The sequence below is a fragment of the Micrasema longulum genome, unplaced genomic scaffold (assembly GCF_059751315.1).
Source record: "Micrasema longulum isolate JH-2025_06_02 unplaced genomic scaffold, ASM5975131v1 h1tg000875l, whole genome shotgun sequence".
NCBI classification, from domain to species: Eukaryota; Metazoa; Arthropoda; class Insecta; order Trichoptera; family Brachycentridae; genus Micrasema; species Micrasema longulum.
Window position 1 is genome coordinate 132,451 of NW_028278067.1, and position 9,879 is coordinate 142,329.

The following is a 9,879-nucleotide window of genomic DNA, read 5'->3' on the forward strand; positions in this document are numbered from 1 at the left end:
ATTTCAGCTGTGGTGTTGTGGACTTAATAATTTCTCGCTTGAATTTTGAAGAAGAAACAACTGAAAACTCATTAAAGAGAAGCCATCTGTTATCATTGATATTAATATTCCACATTACAATAAATATATAAGTATATTGTTGAATCTATAAAAAAAAAAACAAAGACTTTTATTGCAGAAATGTCAATTGAGTCCACACTGAATAGTTACGAAAAGAGACTTTAACACTTTTACTTCAAAACGTTAGAAACTGTAAGAAAAGGAAATGACTTGTATTTATATAAGATTGTTAATGGTAAATTGGAAAGTTCAAGCTGTTTGAGTAGTATAAAATTTAGTGTTCCTAATAGTCATACCTTAAGGAACCCAAAAACATTCTACATATATTCATTTAAGAATAATGTGACCTATTTCGATCCAATATCAAGAATGTGCAGATTATACAACACCATTGAAAACGTAGGGATTGACATTTTGACACTGAATTCTTTAGGTTTAAGAATTTTATACAGGATGCGTTTTTAAATTAATGTATTCATTTTTACAATAATTTTATTTTGATAACTTACATTGCTAGTTTTACTTCGATGCATATTTTATTTATTGTTTTATTAGGTTTCTATAAATGAATGAATTTTTAACAATAAATTAATTTTATTTTAATGTGTATTTTATTGATGGTTACATGTGTCTATAATATTGATTTTATATTAATGAATTGATTTGTACAGTAACTAAATTTTAGTTTTAGTAATTTATATTGTTAATTTTATTTAAAATGTATCTTATTAGTTTTTACATGTAATTTATGAATTTTTTATTGTTTGCAAATAAATAAATTAATGGTCATCGACAGATTTTTACTTTCAGTTGAACAGATCACGATATCTTTTCTGCAGTAATATATATTTATTATATTTCCAATACGGATTACGAAATGGAAGTGTCCAAGGTATTGGTTCTGCATCGCGCCTCCTTGTTGTATCATTCGAAGCTTAAAAAAAGGACAATGTATCAACAGGAAAACACCTGTGTAGTTTCATCATAAATTTTCCTGGCATGCAGCTTGAAAATAAGTTTTTATTAATTTCTCGGTATGTAAAATATTTTTTGCACAACAAACCCAAAAGTGCCGTTACAATGATGAATTACAGAACAGATCCTGACCATAGATAAATCGCATGAAAAAGAAAAAGCGCACAATGAGATAAGAATAAAACAAAAATGCGTTTTTAGTATTTGAAAAGTTTATTAATACAACACTGTTTTTATATTGACTTATTTACTATTATTATAGAAATTGTTCAGTCTTTAAAACAATACAAATAAGACCAATTACAGATTACACATTTATATTTATTATGGATACAGAAGGAGACGATTTCTTATATTTTTTAAATTAAAAATGAAATAAAAAATATATGAAAAGGAGAAGACGTGGTATAGTGTCGAATAAATGATAGAACTCCCCACAGTCCTCTCCTTTCACTTTATTTCGATGAACATTTACATTTATAACTAACATTTCAAAACAATACCCCGATCCTTCGTACGTAAAATAAAGTAACCCACAAATTGTGGTTTTTTAGCTTTTAATGTAATTCGTATTTAGTTCCAACGAAGAAAAAAATAGTTTTGCAATTAGATCCGTTTTTTTAAAAGCATGTTGTCATATCTCATATTTTTTAGATAGTATGCTACCTAGCGTATGACAAAAGAGATGACAGGAAGCGGCGTAAGTTTCAGTTACGGTTGTGTTCTTAGAACTATACAGACGTCCGCCACGTGTATTGTTTTTTATTTGTAGTAGGATTTTTTTATATATTGTTTCAGAATCTCGCTTATGCGAAAAACAAATTAATAAATCTAACTAGAGCACAAACATGTTATTTAGCCGTAGAAACTAAATTATACGTACAATAGACAGTTCTACGACAGATTCATCGTATAGTACCCAAAACCTATGTTTGTATGAAATACGAGAATGAGAACGTATATAATCGTAAGTGCTTCTTACGATTATCTACATCGTTTGTGAGTATTAATTAATTATCGTATGTTACACAAACAATATTTTTTCTAATCAACTCCGACGTACACATAGGTATCATTAATAATATATTTTGCTTTATGTTTTTTACGAAGCATAATATCGTATGTCATACGTACGATATTTTACTTTACGTCTTTTCCAAAGTAGAATATCGTTTGTGCATGTATACAAAAACCGCAAAACATTTAATATTTTTTGTAAGCTTACATGAAAAAGATATAAAAATAAATATGCATAACAATTATTTCAAAAATCGGTTAGTATTTAGATTTATACTGAACAAAAATAACATTAAATCCTTCTCCTGTAAAATCTCGTGTTTTAAGTTACGATATTATATGTATAAGGCGTTGATATAGAGATACATATTTTGTAAGTACTTCTTGAGATAACTCCACAGTTAATTATTTTCGATAAATAAAATTGTAAAACTAGACCAAGAAGTTTGATTGCTATCTTATGTTGGTATTAGGTATGTATGTCCATAATTTATTTTGGCGCCTAATTACAGTGGTGAATTACAGCATAGAAAAGGCTTGAGAAAAATTACATTTTAATTATTGTGTTCTCACTGGGAATCGAGTCCAGAACCATCCGTGCGTGTGTTGAGCGTCTTAACCACTACGCCGCCATTCTATGTTATATTTACATATTCCAGGTTTTTTATACTTTAGTGTATTTTTAGAAGTATTTTGCATATGGTCGGAAATAGAATCATTACCACAATTTTATGAATCAACAGGTTGTTTTGCAAAGAAGCTCGGTTGGAAATATTCTATTTGGATATATGTATGTATCCTATCCCATGCGGATAGTAAAATGATGATTATGATTACTCATACACGTTTGTTGATTACTGATAGTAAATTTGAGGAAATCAAGATTGGGGTGGCGGTAGTATCATACATGATCAATATAGTGCAGGCAATTGGTAAAATAAATCAAAGTAGGGAACAAAATGCCGAACACTCTTCTAGTGGAACGGAAGGCCTGTTGACAGTCGTCCGGCTTCTTCTGAAGAGTTTTAAGTGGTTTCCTTTCCAAATGAGCAAATGCTGTGAAGTTCCTGCTTAGCCCACATTAGAATATTCCTCCTGATCCCAAACAGTTTAGCTAAAATAAAGTAATATAATAGCAGAAAAATCTTTTTTTGAAATATAAACTTTGTATATTATAAGCAAGGTAAAAAACAATGCAACTCCCATAAAAAAAAATATTTAAAAAAGATTGGGGTGGCGATTTCTAATTTGGGTGGGATTATTTGATTAAATCGTTGATCTGTGTTAATTTTGCAGAGGAAAGAAAAAATGCGGTGCGCGAAGATGATAGATGCGGTTAAAAAGAGTCTGCGGCCAAACGAACTACAGTCGACAAAAATCCTACCTTTAGGAAGTCAGGAAAAGCGATCAGGGACAGGAATCCGGATGCTCAAATCTCCAAGTCCTTTCTTCCGGGTAGTGCTTCGTTTTTGTCAGCGAACACAGAACACAGTACTTTCACCGAATCAATACGGGGATGAATATATCTCTATGAATGCGGCGGCGCGGTGGTCAGAAGATGAAAAGGCATGCGGATGGGGGCAGACGATTAAAAAGGTGAGCGGATGCGGGCAGAAGAATTGTAGAGAAAAGTATGCGGATGCGGGCAGACAAATTAAAGAAAGGAAAAGCGAGAATGCTGTTATTGGTTGCTATGGATTTGTATAATTGTTCTCATCGCAACCGTAGTTACTCATGGCCATAGCGATGATGAGAATAAATAAATATTTGGGGATGAGAAGTTGAGAAATCACAGGTTGAGATGTAAGATAGGTGGGTCTCTATCAATTGGCGGTCCATCCAGCCACAAACCACTCAATCCCACTAACCACTCGCGCAACCAAGATTAATATATTATAACAGACCATTTGAAAAGGGAACATGGAAATCTAAGCACTTACAAAGCTAATGAGCTATTGTTGGCAGGTTAAAGTTATAATATTTTATACTAAATTTGTTGCAACAGGGAGGGAAAACATTTTTGAGAAGAGAATACATAAGTTTAGGCATTTACAGGGCTTATGACCTGTCATTGGCTGGTTTAAGTGGCCACTTTACAAGATGTGTAACATTCACAATTTTACCCATGTTTAAACATTTATTTTTCTTCAACGGCTTTTGTGATGTAATAAAGCCGAAACCTTTATCATGTGGGAGAGATTCATCCGGCTGAACATGATAAAGTAAAGTGAATATGATAAAGTAAAAACTGCTCGGTGGAACAAAATAATTTTTCACTTTTAATGAGCAGATATGTGTACCGTAGGGTATTAGACCTGTCGGTAAATATCGATGTACCTACCTCAAAACCTTAAGATATAGCGTCGGTAGTGTATCTTCGTAAGCGCTTGGGAGAATTTATATTCTACTATACCGTCGCGGTGAAGGTATGACGTACATAACTTCCCATTGTAATTGCGGCCCAGGGCCGTGATTACAAACGCTATCTTTATCGGTACGTATCGAGACGGGATAAAGTAAAATCGATATTTATATTTGTATGAAAATGTGTATATTTGTATAAAAATTCAAGGAATCTTCATCGGTAACCTGTAATTCATGTTTGGAAAAAAAATGTTTACATATCATGTTTTTTAAACAGAAAACTTCATTTTACCATGTAGATAAAATTTAAGATAATTGGTAATTTCCCATAGTAAAAAGGGCTAATGGCCCCGATTTCAATAGGAAGTTAACATTTATCTTCAATATTATGTAGAAAGTAAAATTATGTTTTCTGTATAAAAAGCAGAACATGCATACAATTTTTTCTTCTAAACATGTTCAATTATAGGTAACCCGCGAAGATACTTTAAATGTTCACGCAAATATACTTATTTTCGTACAAAAATATCGGTTTTTCTTTAAAGACAGTCGAAGATAACTCTGTTAACTTTTCATTGTCATCGGGGCCCTGTTACGCGTTGTTAACATTCGCTAATGAGGCTTGAATATATGTGAATAAGAGAGGAAGGGGTGAGATAGGGTATCGATACGTTAAATGAGGGTGGTTCTTGTTAAAGTAAAGATGGAGAGGAGAGGTTGGATGCGATTTGATACCTATTATGTATAACAAAGATCTTTTTGTGGCATAGTTATCGACATAATATATGACATATGGCTGGGATGGGGTAACAAATACACTATTCATTTTTTTGGATTTCATTTTGTGGTTCGCAACTATGTTAACTCTTAAAGCACTGTGGAAAATGATTCCTTTGCACGCGGGGATGTAATATTGTGTTACCACAAGCAAAAGATGAAATATTCTAAAGTTCAGACATTTGAAAAAAAAAGAAACACGGATACATACTGTTCAATAATTCCTTTTACACAATTTATGAAATTATACGTACAATTTAGCCCTCTTATAGCAAAATAAATTGAAAATCATAAACCTGCCACTCATTTTACATGCGTGTGTCACCTATCACTGTCAATAACCAACTGTATATATAATATGTTTCACATAAACACTGGCCACAGAACAGCGTCTTTGTTTTCCTTGTTATGATTTCTTTTTTTGTGCTTTCTCTTATACAGATTTATTGCTCTATTGGAGAACATTCACTCATCATCTCGCTCTTAATCATAGATAGATACAGCGAAACTCCATTTATCCGGATTAATGAGTGCCAGAAGTTATCACATAAAAACTTACTTAAACTCGTCGTGACCGCAGAACAATGAAGGATGTGCCAAAAATGCGATATTGACTTTCTTTTATAGGTATTTGATCTTGAAAAGGTTTTGTAAAGGCTTTATATTCCAGGTTAGAATAATATGAAATATATATAACTAACCCAAGATCGTTGTTTTTCAATCATGACGACATCGACAAAGAAACTCACCGGCCGGCAGCGCCCTTCTTTATTTATTATAACATCACCTTTTTTTAATTTCCTGATAACGAGCCTGATATTTGGCAATCCGGATGAATAAAGTTCGGATAAACGGAATTATTTTATATTGGGTTAAAATGAAAAAATCTGTCAGCCATAAAAACTCTCTTCTCTATAGAGCTGGGCGTTTTGAATTACATACGTATATGATTGTTAATATCCATATCGTATATGATTAAAAATATCGCGTTCATTATTTGTTACGTGAGGGGAGATCAATCTGTTGCTTTAGACGTATTTAGTGAAAAACCACATATTAAATAAATATTTCACTTCAACTTTGTTAGAAAACGAATCTGAATCCTTATGAAAGTTGCGAGATTAAATCTATTGTACTTTTTTATTCATTTCAACTAAAGATACTATTTAGAGTTTGTCCAAATTTTTGTAGACGAGGACCGGATTCAACTCCCTGGGGAGCTGTAAATATTAACATATTACAATAGAGATGAAGAACATTTTAGAGAAGGTAATATAGAAGTCTAGGCATCTACAGGGCTTATGACCTGTCATTGGATGGCTTAAGTGGCCACTTTACACACTGTGTAACATTCACCATTCTGCCCATATTTGAACATCTATATTTCTTCAATTCTTTCATCTGTTGATGTTTGTGAAGTAAAAGAGCTGATACCTTTATTTAAGCGGGAGAGATTAATCTAATTGAATCATTTCACCTACATACTAGGCAACGCCTGAAAATGTTATTTTTTTCAATTTCTATACTTCTTCATGGACCAGGTGGATTAATCAACAATATTTTGAGTTTGTCCAAATTTTTGTAGACATGGATGGAAGGACAAGAGGAATTTTTTAATTCAGTCCTTATCGACAGAAATTTGGACAAATTCAAAATATTGTTGATAAATCCACCTGGTTCATGAAGAAGTATGGAAATTAAAAAAAAATGGGCAGAAGGGGGAATGTAACACAATGTGTAAAGTGGCCAATGACAAGTCTTAAGCCCTATATTTCTACATTACCTTCTCTAACATTTTCTTCATCTCTGTTGTACTATCATCGCGTTGGAAAACAAGGTTCTGTCTGACAAAACATGTTTTTTTACATTAAACTTTTATTATTTTTATATTTAAATATCGCTTCTATCTGCATGAAAATTTTAAACAAAAACGAAATCAATCCTTAATTATTATTAAGTTTAATAAGACAATATTAATAAAAAATATAAGATGAAATAATGTCTTCATTTTAAACATTCATGTGTTAAAAAAATATGAATCTACATAGAACCGTGTTTCCCTCACGCGACGATATGTTAAACTAAAGAGTTGGTTTAAAATCTGATTTCTGAGTTATCCTTTTTAGGGAAAGTCTCAGGAAAAACTTGTTGAAGTTCGAGCTATAACTGTTAGTAAATATCTCGTGACGTGGACCAATTTTCACCTTTTAAATTGGTGTGAAGAAGTCCCAGCTCCAACACTTATGTCAATGGAAGGACATTGATTCGGTCGGTCCATTCCCCTCACTCGTCCTTGTCCCCTCTCTGACGAAATTATTGGAACGTACGGCTTTCGTATCTACCTCTATAGTGTAGAGTGCACAATATACAGTTTACAGTAGTGGTTCTCAAAGTGTGCGTCCCAAAGTAATAATCGCTTACCATTTTTTATGGGTCCCAAAAACAAATTGTCAACGAAGGCTGCTGAAGAGTACATTACTTTTATGGTTTTTTAAAAATAAAAATGTTATAAACCTGTATTTTTTTTGTTAAAACAATTAAACACATTGCTTGCTATTCTGCCATCATAAGCAAAAATACAGTTTTTTTTTAAACAAAAATCACAAAACGAGTTAAATATGAAGTAATGTTCTACAAGAAATTTCAAACCATTTGATATACAGCAACGAGCAGCAAGAAAAACGAAATAATGTTTTTCAGTTTTTGAAGCAATAACACAATATCCAGAGATCCATAAGCAAAAACTCAGTATATATATTAAAAACACAGGTTTTATGTTTTAGAAACAATTTACACACTATGTTTTTACCAGTTTTTACTTATGATTACTTATAGTTTTTTTTAATTCGCATGAAATTGATAAATACTAAAAATTGTCACATCTCAAAATATGACTTATAAATAACTGGCTCTTTGTTTATGACGGCAGTATTAATCGGACACACAGCTTTTAAAAAAAAAAATAGGAGTTTTTGCGTTCTTATAAATTACACGAAAATGACAATTTTGGAGGCCATTTTCAACGATTGTCAATAACTCACTATTGAAAAATGGGAATTAAGTTGGAGTAGAGTGGGATTTGAACCTCGGACCTCTGATTTGTGAGTCTGTGACACTAGCCTTCTTTTTTTTCCACATTCGCTCTTAAGTGAAGCATGTGGACATCACCAGTTGCCTCCAGGAGACCCTATTGCCAGGAACTCTTGGTAAATTTGGTGAAGCTGGTAGAGTATTGGGCTTGAATATCAATATGGCTGAAACAAAGATGATGGTGTTTAGCCGAAACCCTCACAATAATTCAGTATTGTGAATAAATGGCCAAACAATCGAGAAAGAGAGACTAACTTTAAATATTTCGGCAGTCAAATCACTTATTATCTGGTTCCAGATAAGGAAATTAGATGCAGAATAGAGATAGCACGGCCAGCATTCAATGGCATGAAATCATTCTTCTGCAGTGATAGTTTTAATTCAAAACTGAGATAGCGGATGGTCAAGTGCTGTGTGTGGTCAATACTGCTCTACGGGGTTGAAACATGGACTCTCAAGGTGAACTTCATGAACCGATTAGAAGCTTTAAATTGTGGCTTCACCGAAGAATGCTGAGAATTCCGTGAACAGATTTACTGACCAACGTAGAAGTGCTAAGACAAGCGCATGCCGAAAAAGAACTAATGTCCTAAAAAAACCAGAGAAAACTCACATATCTGGGCCAAATCATGCGTGGAAGCTAATATTCGCTTTTACAACTGATCATGATGGGGAAGATTGAAGGAAAGCATTGAGTTAGAAGGCGACAGATGTTTTGGCTGAGAACGTCCGTGACTGGACGGGACTGCGCGGAGTTAAGGCGCTGTTCCAGTTGGCACAGAACCGGAATACCAACTCTAGAGTAATTGCCCACTTCGGGGAGATCTGATATGGCACAGAAAGAAGAAGATATTCATTAGGTCCACCGCTGCATTCTAAAGATGCTCGTTATAAGAGGCTGCTGCGTCCCTTCTCGGACTTCGATGTTGGTTATAAAGTCGATCCACCGATAAAGCTTAATATTGTCACTTGGAAGTTTGATGTTCTGAGCTTTGGCAAGGTGCTAAGATTCACACCTATATAGGAGTACTAGTATTGTACAAGAGTTAAATAATCGGTATTTTGTTTTGACCGGGTACAAACTAAAGCTCCAGACAAAACGCATCATGTTAAAAGTTGCTCCAGCAATTTCCACGCGGGTTGCGAGCTCTTTGTGCATGCTTCCATCCTCAGTCATGTGAACTCCCAAGTATTTAAAGCTGTTGACTTTCTCGATTCTTTGTCCATTATTATGGAGAGGCTGATCAGGGTCAGGACAAGATTTGTTGCACATAATTTCTAAGAGTCTTTTTGGTATGGGCTTAGATTATTATTGAGACCCAGACGAGTAGAGTTTTCCTGCAGTTTGTCAACAATTTCCTGTAAATCACTAACAGACTTTTTAAGAAGAATTGCATCGTTTGCGTACTCCAAGTCACACAACTTTAGGGGGAAATCACTTCTATGCCTCGATCAGGTGGTTTTGATTTGCATATGCAAGGACGCAGCCTTGTCTCACTTCAGTGGAGAGTGAAGACCCCGAACCAATTAGTCAAATATATTATTTTGTATAGTTATGCATATGTAATGGTATCTCTGGAGGCTTCTTTTGCACGT